Source organism: Neolamprologus multifasciatus, chromosome 7, assembly GCF_963576455.1.
Source record: "Neolamprologus multifasciatus chromosome 7, fNeoMul1.2, whole genome shotgun sequence".
NCBI lineage: Eukaryota > Metazoa > Chordata > Actinopteri > Cichliformes > Cichlidae > Neolamprologus > Neolamprologus multifasciatus.
In genome coordinates, this window is record NC_140445.1 from 8,625,194 (window position 1) to 8,638,922 (window position 13,729).

The window sequence follows — 13,729 nt, forward strand, 5'->3', positions numbered from 1 at the left end:
CGAATGTTTAATAATGAAGAACATTAAAACATTGCTGTTGGCCACATGTCGGCAAAGTTATGTGACACTAGTGATGTTTGTACTTTCAGCATTAACTTGGTTTTACAGCCTCTACTTTTAAATATACATATAGTCGACCTTAATCTTACAGAGAATCTGATGATTTTATGGATAATTAAAGTCAGTCATATATCCACAAACACAACAAGCTGAAAGTCAGTGATATATATATATATATATATATATATATATATATATATCATAATAATCTGACAATACTATAATATTGGCCATATTATATTTACATTACCATAGTGAGATGACTTTAGTCTCATGAACAACATTAACTAATTATTATTTACTAGCTAATCTTAAATGACTGTTCAGTACAGAAATGAAGCCCAACAATCATGTTTTACGGTCCTGTGGATCAGCCTCAGATACTCAACTAATCAAAGTGATGTCAGAACAAAAATGAATGGCCAACAAAACATTTTTCTCCTTCATTTCTGTCAAACAAAGCTGTATGTAACGTGTCTCGCGGTTAGTATCATGGTTGCTAGGCAACCTGAACAGCGCGATGAAGCATAGACCGTCCCATTTCACAAGCCTCTCACTTCCGCACTTCTCGTACTTATAGTACGCACGGTACGTAGTACGCCTAGTGCGCGTACTTCAAGCGTGCAGACCCTGAAATGGGACACAGCCCTAGTATGCACCGTATGTAGTAGCATAGTGCACGTAGCCCCAGCCTATAACTGTACGTCTTCGCCGCTTAGTGGGGCTAAAATTCGCCGTCTACGTCCACACGTACCCAGGTATTTTTTAAAACGCAGATTTTTCTATGTGTTTGCACCTTTCGTCCACAAGTAAATGGCGTTTTTGGTCACTGAAAACGGAGATTTTTAAAAACTCCGGCCAGGGTGGATATTTTTGAAAACTCCGTTGTTGCATTTAGTGTGGACGAGAAAAACGTCAAAGGTGTGCGCATTTTTTGACGTCACACTGTGTGCCACGTTCTGCCGTATTTTGCGGCAAAATTATCCACACCCACCGCCGCGCTATGAATTGTGGGATATATGGGACCACGAAGCGTGCACCGGACCACGCTTGATATTTGGGGAAATTGACGGCGCATTTGGAGTATGTATTTGAAGTACACTTCGAATTGGGACAGCCGTCGTCACGTGGCGGTGACGTAACCGCACTTAAAATGCGTACTTCAAGCGTGCAGACCCTGAAATGGGACACAGCGTAGAAGTACTAGAAGTGCGGAAGTGAGAGGCGTGTGAAATGGCACGGTCTAGCCTTCGTCGCGCTGTTCAGGTTGCCTAGCAACCATGATACTAACCGCGAGAAACATTTCACACAGCATCGTGTGACATAAATGAAGGAGAAAAATGTTTTGTTGGTCATTAATTTTTGTTCTGACATCACTTTGATTAGTTGAGTATCTGAGGCTGAGACCACAGGACTGTAAAACATGATAGTTGGGCTTCATTTCTGTACTGAACAGTCATTTCAAGATTAGTTAGTAAATAACAATTAGCTAATGTTGTTCATGAGACTAAAATCATCTCACTGTAAATATAATATGGCCAACATTATATTATTGTCAGATTATTATGAGATATATATCAAAGATTCAAGTTGCAGTTATTTATATTTCCTATCACCTTAAATCTTCACTCAAAGACAAGTATCTGTGACAGTGTATATATAGGTGTATTATATATAAGAGACAAATATTGTTCGTTTAATATGTTGCCATTACTAAATTTGGCTCAATGCTTACATATATGTGTAAAAAGAAAATGAACGAGCTGTGATAACTGTTTCTGATAAAATGAAGAGTAGACTGATATATTAAATATTCCTGTATTGAGTGAGAAAATCATACCATGTCATAACTGCTTTAAGTCATACAGAATAGATATCAGAGCCTTAAACAGGCTGACTTCTGCTAAATGGGTCAAACTGGGCAGAAAGTATACAAACACATAACATCCTTATAGAATATGATGTAGCACTATAGATCAACTTACCTCAGAATATATAAAGCATATAAACAATTACAGCAATAGGATGCAACAAACACAGCAGAACTACTAATCCAAAATACTCAAAGCTTCATAGAACTGAAACAAACATTTATTTTTAGGTCCATTCTGCTGCTGATACATACTTTAGGTTTCTGAATATTAAACTTGTTGCTGCCTTTCATAGTGTGTAACTTGAAGGCCCTGAGTACTTTCTCCCACACTGAAAACACTGGAATGATAAAATTATTTGAACATTACCTAATAAGACTGATTCAGGACAGACAATTAGTTATTCTAAACTTTTCTAGCAGTCCTTCACAAACAGGGAACAGTCTGTCTATTCTCTTCATCTGTCAGCTGCTGCTGACTCTTCCTCCTCCTCTTCCTCACACACTCCTGAGTTTGTCCTGGTGGATCATCAGGGGTGCAAAGCCTCACAGATGATGTGCAGCAGTGAGTCCCTCAGTCTGTCCTCACTCTGGACACTTGCAGTTGTCACATGGAAATCAAATGTGTGATAAGCTGCAGGATTCAAACACAAGTGTAACTTATGAACGTATGTAACGTATGAACTAACATGTTCATACTTTTATTCCACAATCAGAGAGAAAGAAACAGAGAGAGAGTGCAGGACAGACAGACAGGTGAGAGTCTTAGGTGTATACACTGCTACAAACAGGAGGATTTAGTGTTTGTGTTATTACGAGTGCTAAACAACAAGAGTTCCCAGATGGTACAGCAGACACATGTGTGACTGCTGTGATTAAAGCATCTTTCTTTCAGCTTAACGAGTGAACCGTCAGCTCGTTCAAACACACGTTAAAGTCCATTTGGCTCGACACCACCGAACAGAGGCAGCAATATAACATAGCTAACATTAACAGTGCAGTGAGTCCTGCTTGCGCCGTGATATTCAGGACTGCAAACCGAGCAGCATCACTGACTTTCAGCCTGTTGTGTTTGTGGATATATGACTGACTTTAATTATCCACAAAATCATCACATTCTCTGTAAGATTAAGGTCGACTATTGTATTATTATATTTTAAAGGCTTTAAAAGCAAGTAAAAGCTGAACGTACAAACATCGCTAATGTCACATAACTTTGCCGACATGTGGCCAACAGTAATGTTTTAATGTTCCTCATTATTAAACATTTGCACATAAATGAGTGACATAATATTCAGTACTTGTTGTGTCTTCACTGCTTATGAAGAAATCGCCTTGGAGTCGTCATACAGATTCTTTTATTCCGTAAATATAGAACAGCGCATCCACGCAACTGTAAACTGCTAAGCTAGCACATGAACACACACAGCCGGCGTACCTATCTACATCCGGTGATTTCAAAATAAAAGTTCGAACATTACATCAAATGAACAAAAACGCTTCTCGGGTAGTGAGACTATAATAAGATATAAACAATATACTTCTAAGTTTCAATATGCTATGCTGCTGTATGTGTATTCTAAACATTTTTTATTTATTTTTTCAAACATTTCAACACTCTTTTTAGTTTCTGCTGCATAAGTGTCTCTTTTTTCTTTTCCCTTTTTTTTTGGGGGGGGGGGGGGGGTGGTTACAAATCAAGGACCTGCCTTGGCTTGATGGCACGGCTGAATCTGGTGCGAGGGCAGGGTTCAGTCATTGTAGTTGGAGTGTGGTGGGGAGACCTGGTCTCTGGAACAATGTCTTGAGTGGTTTGCGTGTCATCACAAATGCCAGTTTGTGTGGGAGTGCGTGGCGAGGTGTCCTGGGCGCTGACAAGGTGTCGGCGATTGCGTCTCAGGAGTTGACCATCGCCTGTTTTGATGTGATAGCTGCGTGGTGTCTCTGCTGGTTTGACAATAGTGGCTGGCTGCCATGTCCCATCTTCTTGTTGGTAGCGTATTAGTGCACCAGCCCGCGGTGTCGGCAGGGGTCGGGCGGATGTGTCATAATGTCTTTTCTGACGGAGTTGACATTCCTCCCGTCTTTCTTGCACAAGGCTTTGTGGGGTGTCCTGAGGGCGGAGCTGTGTAGTTGTTGAGGGCAAAATGGAGCGCAATCTACGGCTCATGAGGATTTGGGCTGGGGATTTAAGGCCATCAACAGGTGTGTTCCTGTATTCCAGCAAGCTCAAGTAGGGATCCATCTTGTCCTGTTTTGCTTTTGTCAGAATACGTTTTGCAATTTGGACAGTCTTTTCAGCTAAGCCGTTGCTCTGGGGGTAACGTGGGCTTGATGTAATATGCTGGAATCCCCAGTGCTCTGCAAAACGTCTGAACTCTTGTGAGCTGTAACATGGTCCGTTGTCGCTTATGACTTTCTTCGGAATGCCATGTCTGGAGAATGTGGCTTTCATCTTGTGAATCACAGCTGCTGTGGTGATGTTTTGCAGGCACTCGAGTTCAAAGTATCTGCTTAAGTAGTCACAAATGACAATGTAGTTTTCAGAGTTCCATGAGAACAAATCGGTCCCCACAGTTTGCCATGGGTTCTCTGGGATTTCTTGAGACAGCATGGGCTCTTTTTGGTTCGAGCTGCGATGTGTTTGGCAGATGTCACATTTCATAACTGTCTGTTCAATCTGTTTGCTCATGCCTGGCCAGAACATTATGTCTCGTGCCCTGTGTTTGCTCTTTTCGACTCCAAAATGTCCCGTGTGTATTCGTTGCAGCATGTCTTTTCTCAGTGAGTGCAGAATTATTATTCTTTCACCTTTCAGGAGAAGTCCATCTGCCTCAGTGATTTCATCACGATGGTTCCAGTACTCACTGACAAGTTCTGGGCATTTTTTGCGTGTCTCTGGCCAGCCTGACCAGATGATGCATTTGAGGGTAGAGAGCTGTTCGTCTTGGGCCGTGGCAGTTTTGATGCATTCCAGTTTCTCTGTGCTCACTGGTGCTGTCCGGATGATTGTATGTACCTGTGTTTCCTCACTTAGTGAGCTGTCACTGTCGTCTATTGACTTTCTTGATAGCGTGTCTGCTACTGGGATCTCTTTTCCAGGCCTGTGGACAAGTGTTATGCTGTACTTCTGAAGAGCAAGCAGCATACGTTGTAGTCGAGGTGGCGCCAAGGCTAGCGGTTTGCATAGTATACTTTCCAGTGGCTTGTGATCCGACTCAACTGTAATATGACGTCCGTAGATGTAGTCATGAAATCTTTTACAGCCATAGAGGACGGCGTAGAGTTCTTTCTCTATTTGGGCGTAGTTTTGCTCTGTTTTGTTAAGCAGTTTTGAAGCGTATGTGACTGGCCTTCCTTCTTGCATGACTGTTGCACCCAGGCCATTTTTAGATGCGTCTACTTGTAGAGTTACTTCCTTTTGAGGGTTGAAATATGCAAGCGCTGGCCCTGGTTCGGCAGTAAGGGTGTCTTTGATTTGCTGGAAAGCACGCGTGTGTTCTTCTTCCCATTTGAACGGCATGTCTTGGCGCAGCAGCAGTCTGAGTGGTGCGCTCATTTCTGCCAGGTTTGGGGCAAATCTGGCGAGATAATTCACCATGCCGAGGATTGTTTCCAGCTCTGCAGCGTTTTCTGGAGGTTTCATGTTTTTGATAGCTTTTACCTTGAGTGGGTCTGGTTTCAGTCCGTTGGTTGTGAGCTTATGTCCGAAAAAACTCAACTCTGTAACACAGATGCGGCACTTTTTTGGATTGAGTTTTAAACCTCTCTCTCTTGTGCGGTTGAGCATGGCTTTGAGGTTCTTGTCGTGTTCCTCTTTTGTTTTTCCGAACACAATGATGTCGTCAACGATGCCTGCCACTCCTTCCAGGCCTTCATATGTCTCGTCAATCCTCCTCTGGAACTCATCTTGAGCAGACACAATGCCAAAGGGGAGTCTGAGGAAACGGTATCTGCCGAAGATTGTGTTGAATGTATTCAAAAAGGATGACTCTTCACTTAGCTTGATGGCCCAATAGCCGGAACGTGCGTCGAGGATGCTGAAAAAGTTTGCACCTGTAAGCTTGTGTGTCACATCCTCAAGAGTTGGGAGTGGATAGTGTGGTCTCATTATGGCTTTATTTAGAGGTCTTGGGTCCAGGCACAGCCGGAGTTTGGGTCTTTTTGGGTTCTCACAGATTACCAGAGCATTGACCCATTTGGTGGGCTCTGTGACTTTTTGGATAATCTTGTCTCTTTCCATATTGTCCAGCTCTGATTTGACCCGATCTCTGAGGGCAAAAGGCACTCTTCCTGGTGGGCACATGACTGGTGCGACAGTCGGGTCCACGGTGAAACTGCACTCGCCTTGGAATTCCCCAATGCCTTTGAAAACATCAGAATATTCGCTCATGATGTCTGGTGCTTTGGTGGGCTGCCCTGCTTCCATGCTCTCCGTTACTGCGTACACAACCTTAATGAGTCCGAGGGCTTTGCATGCTCTGAAGCCTAATATTGGTGGGCCGATGCAGTCAACAACATGAAACGTCTGTTCTGATTTTCGGTCTTTGTATCTGCTAATCAACTCACAGTGTCTGTTGACTTTGAGCGGGTGGCCCCCATAGCCAAACAGTTTGTCCTTGTCCTCCCTGAGTGGAGTTTGTAGCATTTGGAAAGTGTTGGCTGTATCTGGCGAATATAGGGTTAGCTTCCGGCGTGAGGTAGCTAACCCTATATTCCCTATATATCCTATATAACCCTATATATTGTGAAGCCGTTGTAATACGTTTGTAGCACCTTAGCTTCGTCTTCTGTTAGGTTCCACGTATTACTTATATCTCGTCCTTTGTCTCCAATCCACAAAAGTAGGAAGCTGCACTTTTGTTCCTCTGACTTGTCTTTGAGTGGTCCAGAAAACATTAGCTCCACATGCTGTTTGAAGCGGCGCCAGGCGTCGGGTAGGTTGGACGAGTCCCAGTCCATTCTCGGGGCTGGTACACCGTAGGCCTCCATTTTCTTCCTTCCTTCCATCTATTTTTTCGAGTGGGTCCGCTGAGAAGTTACTCACTCTGACACCATGTTGTGTCTTCACTGCTTATGAAGAAATCGCCTCGGAGTCGTCATACAGATTCTTTTATTCCGTAAATATAGAACAGCGCATCCACGCAACTGTAAACTGCTAAGCTAGCACATGAACACACAGCCGGCGTACCTATCTACATCCGGTGATTTCAAAATAAAAGTTCGAACATTACAGTACTTACTTTTCACAGTTTACTCTTCGGCCGCTCCGCTTCTGCCGTCTGTGGCAGAATTATCCACATCGACTGCCGCGCTATGAATTGTGGGATATGTTGGGCCACGAAGTCTACACCGCCACAGCCTTAAAATTCAGGGAAATGAAGGACGCATTTGAGGGCCGCATTTCGAGCAGCCTTTGAATTGGGACAGCCTTAGGCGCGCCACTGTGACGTAATCGGCCTTAAAATGCAGCCTTTAAGGCTGCAGACCCTGAATTGGGATACAGCCCCAGTCCCAGTGCACTTGTTAGCATGTTTTGGTTCGTGCAACTGGTCCGTCGGGTTATTGTCTCCCCAGAAACATTTCCGTTGTGTCTTGTGTGCTTTTGCAGCGTTTTTCTTTTTGCAGCGTTTTTCTTTTTGCAAGTGTTTTCTGAAGTTGCAGTCCGTTTCTCCTCTCAGGGCCACTGTAGGAAGAGAAGTTTATGATGGAATTCGCTCCTGGCAGCGCAAAGTATTTAGAATATTGGCACAAAAAATATGATTTTGGGTGTAAACTGCTTGCTGGAAAATGTTAGAAGTTTTCAGAAAACTTGTGTTTATCAGCCAACAACAACTACAATCTTTCTGCTTTTAAGAAAGGAGAGTTCAAAAAACGGAGAGAGAGATGTGTGTTGGTTAAGCAGTGGTGATAATAATGAAAATGTTTTAGTTTGTCACTTTCAGATGAAAAGCAGACCTGAATCAATTTTCCACATGCAGCGGTCAGAAGAAAGTTATAGGTTAACATCATTGGAAACGTTCAAGCCAAGTTTCTGGCTGAATTGTTTACAGCGCCATATGTCCCTCAACCTCACAAGCGAGCTCTCACTCCTCCCTGAAGACAAGGAATGCAGTTCCAAAGAGCAATAACGTGGCAGATAAAGAGACAGCAGCAAAGTCCTGAGCAAAGAGACCCAGCAAGCAGCAGCAGTGTGGACAAACAGCATCGGAGAACAAGAGCAAACCCATCATCCTGACTGATTGGATGAATGGCACTGTGTTTCTAACAAGCTGCAAATTCACTGTGCATGTGAAGAGGACTTTTGAGAAGACCTGAGGAGACTGTTGGAGTTTGACATTTGCCACTTTTGGAGTAAAATAGCAAGAGACAGTGAAGAACACAGGACAAAGCTGAAAGAGAACTGCCTGCTATTGGACCGTTGAAGGGGAGTGAGAGGAGTAGGTGAGATATCACAGGGTGCTTCTGAAAGTAAACAAGGAATACAGATCATTATTAACAGAATGTCCTAAAAACTCCCCCAAAAGCCTTCAGTTAATCCAAACTGCTGCAGCAAGAGTATTGACAAGAACTAGAAAGAGAGAGCATATTTCTCCAATCTCGGCTTCCCTTCATTGGCTTCCTGTTAACTCCAGAATTGAATTCAAAATCCTGCTCCTCACATACAAGGTCTTAAATAATCAGGCCCCATCTTATCTTAATGACCTTGTAGTACCATATCACCCTATTAGGGCACTTTGCTGTCACACTGCAGGCTTACTTGTTGTTCCTAGAGTATTTAAAAGTAGAATGGGAGGGAGAGCCTTCAGTTTTCAGGCCCCTCTTCTGTGGAACCAGCTTCCAGTTTGGATTCGGGAGACAGACACTATCTCTACTTTTAAGATTCTGCTTCAAACTTTCCTTTTTCCTAAAGTATATAGTTAGGGCTGCCCTTAGTTATGCTGCAATAGGTGTAGGCTGCTGGGGGATTCCCATAATTTACTGAGTATTTCTTCTTCAGTCACCTTCCTCACTCACTATGTGTTAATAGACCTCTCTATTAGTCCGATTTGAAGTTGACTGTCTCACTACAAATCTATCCGACTTTCCATGTTTCACAGCTTAAGCCAGTGGTCTCAAGTCCCGCCATTACCTCTGGCCTCTGCCATTTCACATATTCCTGAATATTCATTTCAGCATGATCTCCTTTTAACTCAGTCCATAGAAACTTTTTCTCGTCATGAGTCTGTCCTTGTCAATCAGAATATACTTAATGTAACTTAAAGTCAGTTAACACTGATGGTTAGCGTGATGGATGCCAGCAAGCTTCCCCTGGTACTGTTCCTTGAACACACTGCTCCACCCTTCCCTTGCAGCTACAAGCCACACCGCAGGATGACTAAGGATGACTTTGCTTAGTCATCCAGACCAAACACTGAAGGCTTTTCTCCCCCACACAAGATCTGGGCTGTGTGCCATGTGTGCATTCTCCTTTGGCACAAAAAATCCCAGCAAAGAAGAACACACACACACACCCTAAATCACAGTAAAATGTCAGGAGATCAAAACTCAGGTATAACATTTTATTACTAAGGTAAAATGTCTTGATGCATGCTGCATCATCCAGGTAAGTGAATCCCAAAAGGTTGATAATGTTCATCTGGACGTAGCATTTTCAGTGGTAAAAATGTTTTGTCACTCATCCAAGTGACTTCTTCTGTCTCAGCTGACTGCAGGTTTCCCCAATCTTATAAACAGTACATTTGCATAATGACTGAAACCAGTCCATGGAATGAACAATGGGCTGTGAGGTCAGTTCCAGGGACCCAGGGTCCATGAGCTGTGTGGACTCATATTATATTACATGTGTTTTTGCTGCACTGTGCTGCTGTTCCTGTGTTCCCATGTTTGTAGGGCTGATAGGCTGGGTGACAGGCATCTTCAGGCCTGGTGGGTGTGGCCCTGCCAGGTGGCTGACCAAACCTGAAGATCATGCCACGCACCTGCAGCTGCTCAGCCTTGTTGGGGGAGAAACTCATTGTGTGAAACTCCATGTAATTTTTCTAGTGAGCCAAGTTTAGTGAGTGTATGCCTGCTGTAGTTAAGTATCCTGACAGCTGCCTATGTTATCCATCCACCCCCCAGGAGGCAGCAAGCACGGGGTGTGCGGACACACAAGTGGAGAACACGAAGCACGGACTTCGGGAGCAGAACACACGACATGGGAGTGCATGGGGATTTATTGTGTAATATTTACAGCACTGTAAATAAACGCACCCCCACGGCCTGCCACCACAGACTATGACACAACCAATGATCAATGACCACTGATCAATGGCCATGAGTACCGTTCACAGAGAATTGAAGAATGGCTGCAATCACAGCATTGTAAGATGGTGAAAGATGAACGCCTCCTCAATTCAGAGATGGTCTTTCCCTTTTCACATAAATGGCCTCCTTGACTCCGCGCTCAAACCAGCGTTCCTCCCTGTCCAGGATGTGTACATCCTCAACATTGAAAGTGTGTCCAATGGCCTGTAGGTGTAAATAGACTGTGGAGTCCTGGCCGGACAAGTTAGCTCTTCTGTGTTGTGCCATCCGCTTCTTCAGAAGTTGTTTGGTGTCCCTGATGCATATGTCATGGCAATCATCCTGGCACTGGAGGTGTGGTCCTAAAGCTGTAAAACAGCCTGTTTTCAATAAATTGCAAGCTCAATAAAATGTTTTGTCTCACTCCCATTTCTTCTTGTTGCATGCTGAAACTCTACTTGGAACCTTGTTAAGATCCAACCACTTGAGTGAATGTTTGCCACTTTATTAAATGATCTTAAACTTTTAATCGGGACTGTACTTTTGTGTGCATAAACTCATCAGCTAACACATCTGCTTTTTCAGCTTCTATCTCAAGCCTATGGATCTGCAGCCAGAGATCATAATCTGCTTCACACAGCTTATCCTTCTCCTGTGTCTCCTACTGTAAACAAACTTCAAGTTTTGCATCACTGCTAGGTCCATTGGATTCTTGAAAGAAAGGCTTAAAGCGAGGCAGGGTTGCTGGAGCTGCATTGAGCTTGATTTGGGCACCTGGAGGTGTAGCAAGTACAGCATGGTGCTCAGTTCTATCAAGTGAAACAAGATAAGAACTGCTTCCAGGAGGAGCTGAAGCTTCCTGAAAGGAGACATCGATCACAGTCACAGCAGGGTCAATACAGACATCGAACTCGATTAGTCTTTCCAGCAACACCTGCTTACTGTGTTTTGTTTTGTTTTGTTTTTTTACACCATATTTTGGTATTGAAAGTTTGTAGTGATCACAAATACTTGGTCCCAACCTATCATAAGATTGTGTTGTCTATATAATGTCTTCTTTATTTTATCTATTGACAAAAAAAAACAAAAACAAAGTCACACGCAAACACAGAAAGGCACGTGATTAAACATGTTAATCGTCAAAATTATTTATTAATCAAATTGATATGTGTATTTTTTCCACACAAACAAAAAGAAGTTCAAAGCAACACAGAAGTACCCTGATATTTCATTGAACTCTCACATGATATTAAACAGAAGCTGAACACCCAGCTCTGTAGAGTGGCCAATCATACTGAAGCAGTGCACTTCATATTTTTGGCCACCAGATGTCACCAAAGAGGACTTTGTTGAAAAGCTTCAAGTAATGAACCCTTTTTTTTTTTCGATACAATGCTTCAGAAAACTTCATTTGGCTATCACTAGTTTCTAGCAGTTGTTGCTAGAAACTATATTGTCGCATGTATACAGGGTAGCCACAGTTACCTGTCCAGCCTTCCACCACAAACACTATTCACATACAGAAAGTGCGAAACAAAAGAGAGTAAGATGCAGCCACAGCTGGTCAAGCTGCCCTTTTGTAATGATCCCTGGGGTGTGATTGACCTACATGATCAGCCAATAGATGCATACTAATTAAATTTGAATTTGAGTGGGAGTACTCTAGCAAGCCATTCAATTAATTTCAATTCAATTTTATTTATATAATGGCAAATCCCAACAACTGCTGGGGTTGAGAGAAGGAAGACAGGACAAAGACACACTGTGGAAGAGAGCCAGAGATAATAACTAATAACTAACAGTTAAATGCAGAGAGGTGCCTAAACACATGAGTGAAAGCAGGATTTTGAATTCAATTCTGGATTTAACACAGAGCCAATGAAGGGGAGCCAATATAGGGAAAATATGCTTTCTCTTTCTAGTCCATGTCAGTACTCCTGCTACAGAATTTTGGATTAACTGGAGGCTTTAATTTAGTGAGGTATTTTATTGATAATCTAAGTAAAAATCTAGTTTGGAACTTTGTTTTGAAGGGCTTTTTTTTTCAATAAAAATTGGCTGCTGAGTCCTTGATAACTATTTTGGTTGTTTGTTCTTTATTCTGTTCGACTGAATTTTCAGTTCAATTGAACTCTTGGAGTACTGTCAGCTTCTTTGGTCAGTGTGCATTACTGTTATGGGTTGCGTCCTTCTCCCATATACTCTTCCAGTAGTGTTTTGTCTCCAGCTTTGGTGGGGCTGTTCTCATTCCCCTGACAATGGTAGTATACCTCAGATGGTTCTGTGGAGCACAGCTGGTTTCTCCTGCCTCCTAGCTCCCTGGTATACCTCTTCAAGCAGATGGCCAAGGCTATGAGTCTTTTTTGGCAGTTTCCAGGGCCTCAGGTATGGGCAGCTTGCTGTACTTCGTAGCTTACTATCAGAGCTGCACAAAGGTGCCTAACTTCCCTCTGCGCTACCTTGATCTTGGCCTCTAGTCTCCTTCTCCATGAAGGGTACTGGTCATTGTGGCTGTTCATCTTGTAGCCAAGCATCTCACTAATAACTGCTGCTGTGGTGTAGATGAGCTGTTTGGTTTCAGTGATAGTCACAGTAGGGGTTGGTTGGTGGGACCTCACGGTGGGCCTCCTGGACCAACAGTGCCACCACACCACCACAGTGGGAAATGGCTTTAGGTTTTATGGTGCATGAACCAATTCTGTAGGTTATTTTCAGATTAAAGAAAGTGAAGAAAAGTGCCCACTTTGCTGATAAGCAAAGGTTTTTATGATCTGTCCAAACTACCAGTGGATGATCTTTACCCTCCAGCCAATCTCTTGTTAATTTTTAGTGTCAGCTTTATGCATGCAGCTCCCTCCAACTTTGTAATTTCTCTCTGCAGGGGAAAAACAATCAGCTACAAAGAAGAGAGGCCCCAAAGCTGAAGATCTGTCTCCCATTCTGCTTTTAATTATCCTAGGAACAACAAGTAAGCCATCAGTCTGAAAGTGAGGTATCTATTGGGGTGATATAGTACTATGAGGTCTTTAAGATAAGAATTGATAAGAACTTAGCAATTCCAATTACACTATCACTATCGCTTATTGATTTAATTCCTTATCAGTTCTCTTATCCATTCTCATTGGCACCACTTTGAGTCATTGCCATCTCTGAGTAGCAGATATTACAATGGACATTACATTTTGTGCAAATTAATTGCATGCTGTGTGATCAAATATTTGTGCATGTTGGAGTTGTTTCCCATCTTTGTTGTGACATATTATGCATATTACACAGAACATTTTTCTTACATTATTTAATGACTCACAGGTTTGGATGGAGTTTGAATGGCAAATTCTGATTGCATTCTTATTATAACCAGGACAGATGAGAGAAGAGGAGATGAAGAGTGCAGCAGGTTGGTGAGACACCAAAAGAGCAGAAAAGGTGAAGAAGCGGTGAGCATCAAAAAGACTAGTAAGAGGGCACACAATTTAAAAGGAGCCATTATGGAACAATAAAAGCAGAAAC